The sequence below is a fragment of the Protopterus annectens genome, chromosome 10.part0, assembly GCF_019279795.1.
Source record: "Protopterus annectens isolate FY-2018-M chromosome 10.part0, PAN1.0, whole genome shotgun sequence".
Taxonomy (NCBI): Eukaryota; Metazoa; Chordata; order Ceratodontiformes; family Protopteridae; genus Protopterus; species Protopterus annectens.
This window is the reverse complement of record NC_056744.1, coordinates 190,646,119-190,663,172: the sequence shown is the minus strand read 5'-3', so window position 1 is coordinate 190,663,172 and position 17,054 is coordinate 190,646,119.

Here is a 17,054-nt window from a genome sequence, read left to right as displayed (position 1 = left end):
TGGGTGGGAAACTTATCAAAATACTTCTTCCTACAAACATACACATTTATACACCCACACACACATTTGCCAGATCTGTGGATAAAACTGGTGCTTCTTTGGTTATGTGTACTATACTGCTACACAATTATTGCACATGCTACAATGCTTACTGGGTTGATAACTGATAAGGGGAATGACATCAGCAGGAGTGATAAAGTAAGGCAGTGGGTGGGAGGCTTATCAAAATACTTCTTCTTGCAAACACACACACACGCACACACACACACACACACACACACACACACACACACACACGCAGTTGACAGTATTGATATTAGAAGCCTTGCCTATCTAGTTATTTGTACTATAGTGTTATGCAGTTATCGCACACACTGCAGAGCTTATGGGGATGATCAGTGTCCAATGGTACTTCTAAGGTGAATGACAGCAGTAGATAAATCACACACGGGCCACCTACAACTAGCTGATTGTAATCCTGTCGGATGTGCGTGTGTGCAGACAGTTGAGGTGTACATAGCTGTCTGTATGCACAGACATATATACACAATACAGTCATATATTCCAATGTGGGTTTCAACATGTCCTGTGATTCTCTAAGTGTAGGAGCATGCCCAGTGTGACCTTCTTTAGTTAGAGTGGGACTCCATTCCAGTGATAGGTGTACTCCACCTCACAGGACTACTTGGGACTTTCCTCAGGGTACTTGACTTGTTTAGCAGACATTTTCTGACATATATGTAGTCTGAAACTGCAATGCATTATGTCATTACCTAGTGCCAGACTTCCTCAGATCATCACAGTACTTTAACAATGGAATACTAGTTGTATGATGCATAGAACAATATTATGAGGACAGCTATGTAAATTCTTGCCCAACACGGCCATTTATGTGGTGCGGCTACAGTCAGTTTACTAATGACATGGCTGTGTAAACAGTCCAGCAAACTGGTGCTATACTGGCTGGGGGTCTCCTGCTTGTGTGGTATAATTCTAACCTGAGATGTTATATCCTTGTGTGGGCATACCTCTCACCTGTGCATTTTTGGCAGGTTGTCCATGTGTTTGGCTAGAGGTTTCATCCTTTGTATGTAAACTTGTGTTTTTATAGGAAGTTAGTTACATATAATTGAAGAGTGATGTTACAAAATAATGTCAGACATTACTGTTTCAGACTACATAACCTTCAGACAATTCCCATTACTGCAAACCCCTCATCCTAAGAATTTTCTCAGTATGTAAGGATGATATTTACAACACATGCTTATCATTGTGCCTTTGTTCAACTTTTATTTCTGCTGTTTTTCAGACATCTTGCTATCAGAGGTTGGGAGTTATGGGTATGGGTATAGAGTGAATTCAACTGTGCAGGCATGTCCATTATATGTAAAAGCAAACATAAGAAAAAAGGATTATTGAGAATGACCACTGGCAACAGTACCAAAAGGCACTTATATTCACAAAAGTCTTGGCACTTCTGCTTCACATCCTACAAAATGTCACTAATATGTGTAGCATATTCCACATAGCACTGTGACTTCCAGGTATGTCAGTGGCAGAGCAGTGGGTGTCACTGACATGCTTAACAGTTGGCACTGCAGTTATCCACACATGTCCCTGTCAAAGGCAATACTGTACCTAGGGCACTACAAGATGACTGCCAGGAGAACATGCTGGCCAGATCCAACAGTATTACCTACACATACACATAGCTCATTGACCCCTGCATATTGTGGACAGGCAACATGTTTTCATGTGTATTGGTACAACCCTGCCAATGTGTGCTATGCTTCTATTTCTCTGCAAACATACATGTTACTGCATTTGTGTGGGTATATGGGGGGCACACCTGTCAACTGTAGACATTTGCACATACTGTGCTGATATTTGCTTTACATTGTGGTTCCATTTACCATACCACTGTGCCTTGTCTTGGGGACTAGAGGCATATCAGTAAAGAGCCCAGGTCAGATTGTACTGGCATACATTTGAGTTTCAGACTTCTTACCCTTCATAGCCTTACTACAACTGTGAGTCCTGATGTGCTATCACTGTGTGAGTCTGTAAGGGGGTAATATAACATTGCCACCATTTGTGTCCTTTACCAGACATTTCTCTGTGATTTTCTACAGTTGACTTGCTGTGTGGGTGTGAGGGGTGGTAATGGGATCCCCACCCTGACATCCATGCCTGTGACCTATGACCTCCCAGTTAGTTGTCCCCATACATATACTGCAGCAGGATTTGCCACCTTGGGTACTACTGCAATGTGTGTGAAGACCAGCTTTGGCCAGACATTTCCTGGTGTCCCACATAGTTGTCAGTTGTGTGCTGCTATCCCAGTAGGCCACCTAATTCCCTTGCTTGCATGCAGCATTACCATGGATATGCTACCAAAATATACTAATCCATTCATTTATTGTTAAGAAGACTGACTTACCTTCTGCTTGCAGCAGTTGTGAGGACGATGCTTGAAAGCTTCCTGTGTTGGATGCACAGAGTACACTGCCTGTACATGGTATGTTACAGGTAATGTGATGTGTGTGTCATCCATTTTACTATGTGTGCGAGTCAGAGAGAGGTGTCAGTCCCTAGGGTCCCCGCAGTGTGTGCTATGCATTACCTCTTTGCCAAGGCCTGAGCATACTGGGCACGCCTCCGTCTGCCTACAGGACCAGGCTCAGGAGCCTCCTCCTGCGAGTCCCTCTGTGCCTGTGGGGACCTTAGCAATGGTGGTGGTCTATGTGGCCCTTCCCCATGCTGTTCCTGCTGCAGCTATTTCCACAGGATCATATTGTGTAGCATGGCACATACTATGAACATGTGGGCACATGTGGCTGGAGAGTACTTCAAGGCACCACCGGATATGTCAAGGCAGTGGAACTGTGACTCGAGCATCCCAAACACTTGCTCTATAATGATCCTGGTTTGTGCCTGTTCCTCATTTTGGAATTTTTGTATAGGTGTGTGTGCATTCTGATGGGTGTCATCATTCACGGCTCCCGTGCATAGCCAGCATCCCTCACCAGATGGCCATGCGGGATGCCCCCACTGGCAAATGCCCCATACAGCTGTGAAGAATGCCAGATGTGGGAGTTGTGAAAGCTTCCAGGGATGCCAGCAGACACATTCATGATAATGCCCTGGGCACTGCACACGACATGGCAGTTGATGGAGTTGAATCCCTTGCGGTTTATGTAGAGCCTACCCTGTTCACCAGGTGGTGCTTTGATGTGGATGTGCCTGCAGTCTATGGCACCCAGTACTTCTCGGTATTCTGCTACGCAGTGGAATAGACGCATATTGCTGGTCTTCTCCTCACGGGTGCTGGGGAAGTAAATGTGCTCACCGGCATGTGGTAGCATGGCATTGAGGAACTAGTGAGTACCCTGGATGCGGATGCCTGTGAGACCCCCATGATGTCCCCAGTAGGTTTTTGGAAAGTACCTGTAGCTAGAAATATTAAGGCTACACATACCTTGTTATCCACTGGGATGGACCTCTGTTGGTTCTAGGTCTGAGTTGAGGCCTGCACAGCTATGTGATTTGCTGAAGTATGTCTCTGACCACCCTGTAGCGCTCTACTATCTTCAGATCATGTACCCTCAGGTAAGTTACCCTGGGTCTGAACACTCTTCTCCTCCTCCTTGGTCTGTGGTGGTTGTCAGCATTATCCTCCTTTCTGCCGTCAGCCTCTAGCACATACTGATGGATCAAAGCAATGGCAGCCACTAATGTTTTTCCAGTTAAAATTCCCCCATATGTGTACACCAATGGTGCAGAGTTTGTGAGAAAAAAACAGACTGAACGGTGTTTCCATACTTTATACTGTTGTGCTGCAGATGCTGACTGTATGATTGGCTGACTATGATGCATTCCACCTGCAAGCTATGTTATTTGTACTTGATTGCTTGAATTCTGCTATTTCCTTTTTTTTTCTTTTTCCCCTTTCCATTTCCTCACCTTTAAAGCTCCGAGTTGTGTCATGCAAATCTGGTGCCCAAATGTAAACAGTCCTGCTATTTCTGTTTTTTCTTTTTACACTGGGTGCACACCATTTAGGTTATGTAAACAGTAAGAAATGGCCTTCCCCTGGGTGCAAACATGCTCCACAGTTCATGGAATAAGTCAATACAGCCTCAGATACATCTCCTTGCTTAGCTGTGCTTAGCTAAGCTTATCTCTGCACCTTAGGGCTCCAATGTGCTTACAACATGCCGTATCATGTCTGTTGTTCCTTCTAGTTACATCATCATGCTAGAGCACCTACACGGTTAGGTGGAGTTTGGGACTTTGAGATTTTTGTAACTCAGTAAATTTCCCCTCATTTGCATACCCCACTGCATTACTCCATAGTTACTGCACTTACACAGGGCCTTTCCCCTTGCCAACTACTGTTCCCTGGTATTGTTTTCATTCTGTATGCCATAGACTATAATGGCAAAATGCATATTTCCGTTAAAATGGAGTTTTTATATATATTTTTTTATTTTTGTCACAATCCTGTTTGTAAGCCCTATGCTTAAACGTCCGAGATCAGCCAAAAAAGAATTTGATTTTTATTAAACGAAAACAGTTTTCCATGCCAATGGCCATATATTTGGCCATTGGCATGCCTAAACACTATAATACATGCCTTTTTGAGAGCTGTCATGCCTCCATTTTGTTATTTGCAGAAATGTATTCGGTTAGTAACCAAATTCTGCAAATAACACTGTTCTTGAACGGATATCTGGCTGCTTGGTGAATTGCTCATTCACCTCATTTGCATGTTTTTCACCAGCATATGAGGTAATTAGCATTCTGCAGCCATATCCATGCAGAAACAGTGTAGGCCCGCCCGTGCACTTCAGATCAGCTGTTTGCTGGATCGCTCAGCAGCCATATTCCATGCAAGAATGGCTACACTGTTCCTGCATGAAGATTTCGGCTTGCTGAATCCTGGGGCTACTGTTTTATCTTCATTCACTTTGTATCCTACAAACTGTCTCAAAATGTTCCTCAACCCTAAAATGTCCTCTTCTGGATTTATCAAGTACAAAATAAGTTCATTTTGGAAATAAGTTTAACTATTTTTGGACTTATTAGGAACAAATTAATTTCATCTGCAAATAAAGGTAACATTTTTTGATTACCATACCAGTTATATCCTTGAATTTGTAAATCCATTATTTTCTTTGCTAATGGCTCTAAATGTAAAGAAATTACAAAGGGGGAAAGGATATCCCTGCTTGGTTCCCCTGTATGAATGCAGTTTGTCAGATAAGAACTCTACCACCCTAATTCTTGCCTCTGACCCTTCATTCTTTCTCTTTATTAAACATATTACTCCACCAGGGAAGACAAAATGCTGCCATTGCCCTACATTTGAAATCTGAGCTCACTCTAACAAATGCAATCTCCATATCAAAAGGTTTTAATTATTATGCTGTACCTTTAAATTAGTAGACTAGTTTTCTTATATATCTTTTAAGGTTTACTTTGTTGCTAGGCTATTGATATGTTCTTTTATGTGATTGGCTACAGTATTATTGTTTTTTCTATTTAAAACTGAGCAATGCTTGGTTTGGTTTTAATGTATGAAGAAACTGTATTTTTGACTACTGCAAAAGTGCTTACGTATTATTACATTTCCAGATTTTAACTCCACTTGCAGCTTGGTTTTTGACTGCCACTCTGTTTTGGTTCACTCTTACGTGCTTTTAGAGTGAACCATTTATCCTTTTTGCCTTGACTGTTGTGTATTTAAATTGTTACCAAAATATTTGCTTAACATCAAACTTTCTAAATACAGGCTTATTATCAAAATGCTTTCCCGTTACTGCTCTGCAGTTACTCCTCTTCTTGTTCTGTTTAGATTTCTCTCTCTCTGCAATACTTTAATCTTATTGAATCACTCTAAATAATTCAAATTATTTCTTTCCTATTTGTTCTTCTGTCTTATTTCTACCATGTTTTAAACTCCATTTTCATTGTATCCAACTCACTTGCTATCCCTACTGAATAAATGCATGGTTTCCCCAATAGCTCTAAATCATTCCACTAGACATTCCCACTAGACAAACTATGTCTCTTAGAAACAAAGCTTGGAAAACTTGGCTGAGAGACAGAGCACAACAAAATAAACTCCACTACAAACACCTTTGAAACAAATCAAAAAAGCTAGTAATACAAGATAAAAAAGCTTATTTCTCTGACAAACTGTCGACCTCATATAACAATCCCAAACATTTTTGGAAATCTGTCTCCTCTCTATTTAACCCAGGCACCATCCAAAACCCATCCCCTGCACCAGAAAAAAGCCCACAGGAAATCTCCCAAGCCTTTAATAAACACTATAACACATGTGTATTATACCCTGTATACCTCCCCCTTCATCTCTACCATCCAAAAGCTACTCAAAGACTGCCCATTCACCTCAAACATACACATACCAACCTCAGCAGAAAACACCCCCACTATACAACCAGACAACTTCTTCACTATTCAACCTGTACCCACCTCTCTGATTCTGAAATTCTTAAAACAACTCAAACCTTGCTCTATCTCTGTAGATAACCTTCCCCCAGAATATCTACAAATAGCAGCTAGCACAATAGCATTTCCAGTTACCATTCTCATAAATCACACTCTCACTGAATCTTATGTTCCTCTGCTATGGAAAAGATCCATCATTACCCCATTACACAAAGGGGGAAACTTCCATGATCTTTCCAACTACCACCCTATCTCTATACTCTCTCCTCTATCTAAAATCTGGGAAAAATGTGTTCACTCACAGCTACTTAAACACCTCTCAAATAATACTCGCTATTCCCTACCCAACATGGTTTCTGGCCAGGCCATAGCACCATTACTGCCCTATTACCTTTCATAAAATCTATCAACAAATCCTTTGATGTAGGCCATCCTACCTCAGTAATCCTATTAGACCTATCTAAGGCCTTTGATATAGTGTCGCACACTAATCTAGTAAACCAACTATCAACACTAGGTTGCTCCCCAAAATCCCTCAGCTGGTTTACCTCCTACCTACAAAACAGGGAACAATCTGTAAAATGGTTAAATGCACAATCCCAGTACCAACCTAACAATATAGGTGTACCACAGGGATCCATTTTAGGACCACTACTGTTCAATGTCTTCATCAAGACCTGCATAACGCCCCCCAGTCCAGAATATCATCCAATAAGTCGATGACTCAACACTTATATCCACCTCTAAATCTTTCTCAGACCTACTCACACTTACACAACAGGCTTTTACCTCTGTCGAATCATCGCTTATTAATGCACAATTGATGCTAAACCCCCAAAAAACTAAACTTTTGCTTTTCTTAACAAAACCACCTGACATTGACTTTAAAATCCTGGCTAAGGACGGCACAGAAATTGAGCTAGTGAAAACAGCCAAATTGCTAGGTATAGCAATAGATGATAAACTCACATACGAGCACCACATCCTAACCGCAATTAAGAAAACCCATTTCAAACTAGATAAACTATACCACAACAACTCTACCTGGATAAATATACCAAAATAAAACTAGTCAATACCCTACTCATTCCCTCCATTTTATATGGTAGTGCCATTTTCACTAACCTGCACACAGCCCTTAGTAATAAATTACAATCATGTTATAACAAAATAGCCAAATTTGCTTCCGGAAAACCTTACCACTCTCATCACTCCCAGGCTATCACTGAACTAAGATGGCTAAAGTTTTCCCACCTTCTACAATGCAACCAACTAAACTTAGCCCACAAACTAATTTCTAAACCGAATGACTGCCCTGCCCTTACCTCAATCCTACAAACACACACCCCCACTAGAACACTAAGATCCTCCTGTAAACTGATGCTTACAGCAGCCAAAGCCAAAAACAAAGAGCAGGACAATGCCTATTCTCCCATACCATAGCTAAGCAATGGAATAACCTTCCATCTGAAATTACCCAGACTGATCACCCAAAAACTTTTAAGGCAGCCCTAAAAACACATTATCTAGACAATCCATACTGCACCTGCCTTAAAAACAAAAACAAACATCCTTAAACCTACTTCACCGAAACTACATTGACAAAATCTTAGCAAAAACCCAGTATTCACATTTATTAGCATATTCTTACTATATAGGAGACTGGAATCTCACCAAAGATTGAAATGATGTAACACTACTATTCAATTGTAAACTTCTTGTTTTATTGTTTCACCTGTCATATCTTCACTGTTGTATATATATACATATATATATATATATATATATATATATATATATATATATATATGTATATTCTATGTATTTTTTCCTGTCATATCAGTAACATTGTCTCTTTGTGTTTAATTATTGTTTAGTTTGTATTTTGCTTGTGGAGATTTTCTCCCCGGGCCTCCGCTGAAAATGGGTCTCTGACCCAGTGGACTTTCCCAGTCAACAAATGTTAATAAATAAATAAATAAATAAATAAATAAATAAATAAATAAATAAAATATACACAATTGTCTCATTTTTACTTTGTAACCTTGCATCTCCATCCTAAATTTTATTGGTACATGATCTGATAGAGTTATGAGATGGCTATCTGAGCTTCAGTTAAATCAATATTCATCTGTGAAATACATAGTCTATCCAGCAGAGCCCAGTTATTGCAACTTGGGGAATGATATAAAATTCTGTCCAAGTTCCTGTTTCTAAATTCATATCTTTCATACCAAATATACTCATATACTGCTTCAGAAGTCTCCCCTCTTTTGATATATATTCCCTTCTATGTCATCTTGATACTTCCTCTTGCTGGCAAATCAGGTTCCAGGCACCAACAATAAGTAATATTCCCTGCTGAAACCTTGTTATATCTCCCAAAATTATCCTATGCTCCATAATACCAGTTTGGTAACAAAAATAGCTAGTGGCTACTAAAAATAAAAGTGAGCATTTTTTTTTTGTTAACTAGAAGAGACCTTTTAAGTTGTTGTATCTTTCAGCTTTTCCCGGTTAGGGGTCACCACAGCGGAACTCTGGTCCGCTGATGATTGGCAGTATATTTTTACATACCAACTTGCCAGGCCTGACGCACAACCTTCAATGAAGGTACGCCCATTCACACATGTCTCCACACAGAAGACGCTTTAGCTGAGAATCGAACAGGACAATGTCTTACTGTGAGGCGACAACGCTACCGCAGCACCACCACCGCAGCTTGATAGAAGAGACTTTTTAAGTATATATATATATATATATATATATATATATATATATATATATATATATATATATATATATGGGTCTACTTTGATTCACTGAAAACTCATTTCACTGAATTTCAATTCACCTTCAAAAAATCTCTGAAAGCTCAAACCACTGAAAACTCATTTCACTGAATGTAAGTATTGTTGGGCAAATAAAATATATATGCCCTTTTCCCCACTGTAGTGTGATTCTGGAGTTAGTATATATAGTTGGGGGGGTGTGGGGGGCATAGCCCCCCACCTACTTAGCTTTTATATTTAAGACTCTCCTTTCACTGAAAGCTAACAATATAAAACCAAAAGTAGGTGGTGGGGGTACACCCCATATCCCCCAAGTGTGCACTCTCCATTTGAATGTTTACATCTATAGATACCCCATCCACAAGATGTGCTGGCCTTGGACAAACAAGGAGCTATATGGCAAGCCATGCATGTAAAGTCAACAGTATCTTTAAAAAAAAAATCCCCTAACTTAAGTAATTTTCTAAAAGAAACACTTCTTTTGTTATATTTTACCTCCCTTTTACAAATAGTTTACTTATAAATCCATAGTCTGCATTTTTATCAATAGAAAGTTTCTTCACACAACATTTTATTTTTGCCACTATCTTTGATAAGGTCTGCTGCCCTAAAAATGTAGATGGTTCCCCCACAAATCAGCCAAATTAATTCACATTTGTTGAACCATTTCCCTAAGTATATACCAACAGTAAAAGACATTTGTCTTCTTCCTTGTATGGCAGTCTTTATTTGGCAGCTCTGAACTGAGGAGAAAGACATGTAAAAATGGAAAATGAAATTAATAATATTTTCTACTTTCCTGTGAATATTGCAGAGAAACATGGCACCATAATACATACACATTTGCATGCTATCCAATAAAAAACAAGCAGTTACAATTCAGAAAAACTGTTTATTTTTGGTAATGGTGTAAAATAAGTATTTCTGAAGTTTGAGGGTACAGTTTGCCCTGCAGAATTTCATGATTCTGTAAAAAAAATGTTACACTTTGGGCAACTGAAAAGGTAATGACCCTGTATAAATGCAACACTGTGCTTGGGTATGTGTGCAGACGTAACAGACCCTTTGTCCATTTAACCAGCCTTCTGACTTATTCTCCCTGACCCCCCTCTTTCTTCGTACCTTCCTTGTCTATCTTTATACCTTCTTCCATCTTTGCCTTTCTTAATAAGGACTGTATAACCTCGGATTGTGAAATGATATACCAACATTTCAGTTTTTCTTTAGCGGTGTGTGATATGGTTAAATGGTCTCCTCGATATGTCACTTTTTCCAGTGATTTAGCAAATAAATATATAAAGTGACCACCAATCTTCTATGTCCCTCCTGAAGGAAGAGCAGAGATACTGTGGGATGAGATTCTTTAAAATGTAGAACTGTGTTCCCTATAAAAGCTCTGTGAAACTGACAAGTTCATTTTTGTAACCTTTCCGACAACCTTGAATTGCTCTCTAGAATTTATAGTACTGAAGCTCATAAACAACAGCTGTCTTATTTATATATAGGCTACATCTCTGATCTGTGCCTTATCTTAAGAAATGAAGGCATGTTGTGATTCCAGGTGCATATAGACACTAGTGAACACTAAAATAAAATTTTCAACTTAAGTTTGTAAATATATTATTACCTTCAGGGCTCAGTTCAGTCAGTATCATTACCTAGTGATCTGGAGAAACATCTGAAAGAAAAATACATTTTTCTTAACAATGCTTAATTTAATTCCAAAAAGCATAAAACATAAGAATCTACCTGGAGAACTATGTTAAGCCTACTTGAAAATGTTACTAACAATGAAGTATATAACACACACACACACACACACACACACACACACACACACACACACACACACACACACACATGCACATACACAATTTATTGTCATCTCCTTTTCAGAAACCCAAAGTAGGGCATTGTTATTGAAAGATTCATTATTATTATTATTATTATTATTATTATTATTATTATTATTATTATTATTATTACCATTATTGTTACTATTATTATTATTATTATTATGACTATTATTATTACTATTATTATTATCATTATTATTATTATTTTTATTGTTGTTGTTATTATTAGTATTATTATGCCAAAATGTACACATCTTGCTCCAGGATATTCTACAATATTTGCATTCTAACAAAAAAAAAATCAAGGCTGACTCAGGAGTCAAATCAGAGAACTCCATGCTGTAGTCACATACTCATACTGTACGTCTACACCAATCTCATATTATCCAGTTGGTTAAGAAATATATAATTCACCTCTAGATAACGCTTTAGGGCTACAACAAAATAAAATGTTCCTAGCTGTTTAATCATCATACCCTAGAGGATGCTTCTATATCTTCTTACTGCCTCTAGGTTTTAAAGTCCTGAAAGGTATGAGGGTGAAGAATACGGAGCTAAGTACACATAGCATACCTGGCTGAATTCTCACTCAGTTCTTTACTTATTTATTGATTTTTATTTATTTATTTACATGTGTTTACCAGGAAAGTTTGTCTGGGCAAGAAGCCCATTTTCAGTGGAGGCCTCGGAGGAGAGCTCCACAGAAATATAACCAAAATACAATAATTAGATAGTACAATAGTATACATACAGTAAGATGCAGAATACACATCATCTAGTTAGTCTATACAAAGTAGTATTCAATATAGTTTTCTAGTAGATACGGTTTCAAAAAGAAAACACACGCATTTCAGTAAAGATCACTGTGAGAAAAATAAAATTAGTACTGTGTACATATTAAACAATTAAGCAATAACTGACGAGATCAGTGTGGTATATTAATATTTACCCACAGCTGGTGTGGTTTAATCACAAGGACGAAGCCCGAGTGATTAAATAAAGCCAACCGTAGGTAAAGCTTAATATAGCACACCACGAAATTGGTTATTGCTATTATACAATGACATTATTTAAGAAAAAAATATTACTTTTCTTAAATAAGTCTTTGTATAATTACGCCTTGCTGCTCTTTCGAGGCTGGTAATATCCTGTTGCCTTTTTTTAATGTACTGCGCATGTGTATGGGACTTGTGTTCCCATGCATACCCAGAACATCAGTGCTTTGGAAAGGAAGCAACAGAGAAAAGAAAATCTCTGTTGCTCCGTTTTTGCTTTATTTTTTTATTTTTTTTAATAAAAAAAAGGTTTCAGACAGTTTAGGGGTAGGAGAGACAGAATGGAGGAGGGCGGCCACGGTGGTGCATCAGTTAGCGTTGCCACCTCACAGCAAGAGGCTCACCAGTTCGATTCTTGGCTGGGGTGCCTTCTGTGCAGAGTCTGCATGTCCTCCATGTGGTCACATGGGTTTCCTCCAGGTGCTCCAGTTTCCTCCCACATCCCAAAGACATGCAGTAGCTCGATTGGACACTCTAAACTGGCCCTAGGTTGTGAGTGTGTGCCTCCTGTGGAAGGTTGGGCGCCGGGCTGGCCACTCGACACTGTAAAACTCCACTGCCAATCATGAGCAGACAGATGATCTTCTGTGGCGACCCCTAACTGGGAAAAGCTGAAAGAAGAAGAAGAAGAAGAGACAGAATGGAGGAAAATCAAGGAAAATTAGGTACATGTCTTTAGTTTTGTCTAATGTACCTGATTTTCCTAGTATTTTCTCCGTCTTGTCTCCCTTCTATGTCCAGATTACAGATTTTTTTTTTTTTTTTTTTTTTTTTAACTTTTGTTAAAAAATAAATAAATAAATAAAACTTACAGTATGTAGCAATGGAAAAAAGTCTGGATGACTGGACCTTTTTCTACTGGAATATGCTAGGTTTTGCAACAGGCTTGTTGATTGGGCTGACCAATCAGCATGCTTGTTTTGAAATATCATTGACCAGTCATTGTATAATAGTTATGAACAAATGAGATTTCCTTTATCTCTCTCTCTCTCTCTCTCTCTATATATATATATATATATATATATATATATATATATATATATGAAAATATAAAGATGTAAGGCAATGCTATGGCACTGTATAGTTATATGTTCCCAGTAAAACAATGGCACCTTTGTCTGTGATAAAAGTAGTCTATTTATTAAACCAGAAATTTTTGGTAAGAGATTTTTAATTGGATACTTCTTTAACTAATTAAATAATTTAGCATTTAAATGTTCACTGGGGATGCACAAGCCAATGCATTTCTTTTAGCCGGTCCCAAGCCCGGATAAATGGGGAGGGTTGCGTCAGGAAGGGCATCCGGCGTAAAAATTCTGCCACATAACTTATGGCGCGAAAATTTCATATTTCCATACCAGATCGGTCGAGGCCCAGGTTAACAACGACTGCCACCGGTACTGTTAGCCAACAGGGTGCTGGCGGAAATTGGGCTACTGTTGGCTGAAGGAGAAGAGGAGGGCGAAGGCATGCCTGAAGGCAGGAAGAGAGGAGGAAGGTTAGGAGTGTAGCAGTGAGGGTAGGAACTTTGAATGTTGGCAGTATGACTGTTATAGGAAGAGAGCTAGCTGATATGATGGAGAGAAGGAAGGTTGATATATTGTGCGTGCAAGAGACCAGATGGAAGGGTTCAAATTGTTCTATCATGGTATGGATGGCAGGAGAACTGGGATAGGGGTTATACTAAAGGAACAATATGCCAAGAGTGTTTTAGACATGAAGAGAGTGTCTGACAAAGTGATGTTTATGAAGCTCAAAATTGATGGTGTAATGATGAATGTTATTAGTGCATATGCTCCACAAGCTGGGTGTGCGATGGATAAGAAAGAGAAATTTTGGAGTGAGTTGGATGAAGTTGTGGTGAGTGTACCTAAGGGTGAGAGACTAGTGATTGGAGCAGACTTTAATGGGCATGTTGGTGAAGTGAACAGCAGGGATGAGGAAGTGATGGGTAGGTATGGTGTTAAGGAGAGGAATGCAGAAGGTCAGATGATTGTGGATTTTGCAAAAAGGATGGACATGGCTGTGGTGAATACATATTTTAAGAAGAGGGAGGAGAATAGGGTGGCGTACAAGAGTGGAGAAAGATGCACACAGGTGGATCATATCCTATGTAGGAGGGCCAGTCTGAAGGAGATTGGAGACTGTAAAGTGGTGGCAGGGGAAAGTGTAGTTAAGCAGCATAGAATGGTGGTCTGTAGAATGACGTTGGTGATCAAGAAGAGGAGGAGGAGTGTGAAAGCAGTGCCAAGGATTAAATGGTGGAAGTTAAAAAAGGGTGATTGTGAAGTGGTGTTTAGGGAAGAGTTAAGACAGGCACTGGGAGGCAGTGGAGAGTTAGCGAATAGCTGGGTAACTACAGCAGAACTAGTAAGGGAGACTGCTAGAAAGGTGCTTGGTGTGACATCTGGACAGAGGAAGGAGGACAAGAAGAGCCGGTGGTGGAATGAAGAAGTACAGGAGAGTATACAGAGGAAGAGGCTGGTGAAGAAGAAGTGGGATTGTCAAAGAGATGAAGAAAGTAGACATGAGTATAAGGAGATGAGGCGCATGGCAAAGAGACAGGTGGTGAAAGCTAAGGATAAGGCATATGGAGAGTTGTATGAGAGATTGGACACTAAAGAGGGAGAAAAGGACCTGTACCGATTGGCTAGACAGAGGGACAGAGCTGGGAAAGATGTGCAGCAAGTAAGGGTGATAAAGGATAGTGAGGGAAAGGTACTCACAAGAGAGGAGAGTGTGTTGAGTAGATGGAAAGAGTATTTTGAGTGGCTGATGAATGAAGAGAATGAGAGAGAGAGAAGGTTGGATGATGTGGGGATAGTGAATCAGGAAGTGAAACAGATTAGCAAGGAGGAAGTAAGGACAGCTATGAAGAGGATGAAGAATGGAAAGGCTGTTGGCCCAGATCACATCCCAGTGGAAGCATGGAGGTGCTTAGGAGAAATGGCAGTGGAATTTTTAACTAGATTGTTTAATGACATTTTGGAAAGTCAGAGGATGCATGAGGAGTGGAGAAAACGTGTTTTGGTACCTATCTTTAAGAATAAGGGTGATGTGCAGAGCTGCAGTAACTACAGAGGGATAAAATTGATCAGTCACAGCTTGAAGTTAAGGGAGAGAGTAGTAGAAGCTAGGTTAAGAAGGGAGGTGATGATTAGTGATCAGCAGTATGGTTTCATGCCAGGAAAGAGCACTATAGTTGTGATGTTTGCTCTGAGAGTGTTATTGGAGAAATACAGAGAAGGTCAGAAGGAGTTGCATTGTGTCTTTGTAGACTTGGAGAAAGCATATGACAGGGTGCCTAGAGAAGAGTTGTGGTATTGTATGAGGAAGTCGGGAGTGGCAGAGAAGTATGTAAGAGTGGTGCAGGATATGTACTAGGGTAGTGTGACAGTGGTGAGGTCTGCAGTGGGAGTTACAGATCTGTTTAAGGTGGAGGTGGAATTACATCAAGGATCAGCTCTGAGTCCTTTCTTATTTGCAGTGGTGATTGACAGGTTGACAGATGAGATCAGACAGGAGGCCCTGTGGTCTATGATGTTTGCAGATGACATTGTGATCTGTAGTGAGAGTAGGAATCAGGTTGAGGAGACTCTGGAGAGGTGGAGATATGCTCTAGAGACCAGAGGAATGAAGGTCAACAGGGCTAAGACAGAATAAATGTGTGTAAATGAGAGGGAGGGCAGAGGAATGGTGAGGATGCAGGGAGTAGAGTTGGTAAAGGTGGACGAGTTTAAGTACTTGGGATCAACAGTTCAGAGTAATGGTGAATGTGGAAGAGAGGTGAAGAAGAGAGTACAGGCAGGGTGGAATGGGTGGAGAAGAGTGTCAGGAGTGATTTGTGACAGACGGGTACCAGTAAGAGTGAAAGGGAAGGTCTACAAGACAGTAATGAGATCAGCTATGTTATATGGGTTGGAGACAGTGGCATTGACAAAAAGGCAGGAGTCAGAGCTGGATGTGGCAGAGTTAAAGATGTTAAGATTTGCACTCGATGTGACTAGGATGGATAGGATTAGGAATCAGTATATTAGATTGTCAGCTCATGTTGGACAGTTTGGAGACAAAGCAAGAGAGACGAGATTGCGTTGGTTTGGACATGTGCTGAGGAGGGATGATGGGTATATTGGGAAAAAGATGCTAAGGATGGAGCTGCCAGGTAAGAGGAAAAGAGGAAGGCCTAAGATAAGGTTTATGGACGTGGTAAGAGAGGACATGCAGGCGGTTGGTGTGACAGAGCAAGATGCAGAGGATAGGAAGAAATGGAAAGAGATGATCCGCTTTGGCGACCCCTAATGGGAAAAGCCGAAAGATGATGATGAGTATTTAAATGTTCATGTTAGATGCCATTGCAAATACGTCTGAAGAAGCAGTGGGTTACACTGTGAAAGCGCTTACGTTATTTCTGGTTTAATAAACAGACTACTTTTATCACAGAAGATGGTGCCATTGTTTTACTGGGAACATATAAGTACACAGTGCCATAGTATTGCCTTACATCTTTATATTTTCAAGTATCTTTCTCTTTCCTTGGATGTTAAGGCATTAATCCGGAAGGTTCAGGTAATTTGCCTGTTTTTGGGAACAATATATATATATATATATATATATATATATATATATATTTTTTTTTTTTTTTTTAGTAGTAATAAACACTGAAAATCTGTTAGGAGTAGATATCTTGTCAGTCAAGTTTGGTACAGGAGCAATGCCAGTTCTTGGATAGATGTTCAAATAGTAGTAGTTTGAAGTTGATAGATGCAGGTGTGTTTTGGAGGGTGTGGGGTAGAGAGTTCTATAATTTGGCTATTTGGTTTGAAAATAGGGCTTTATTTTAATGTGCTCTCAGTGTTTCGTGCAGAATGTAATGA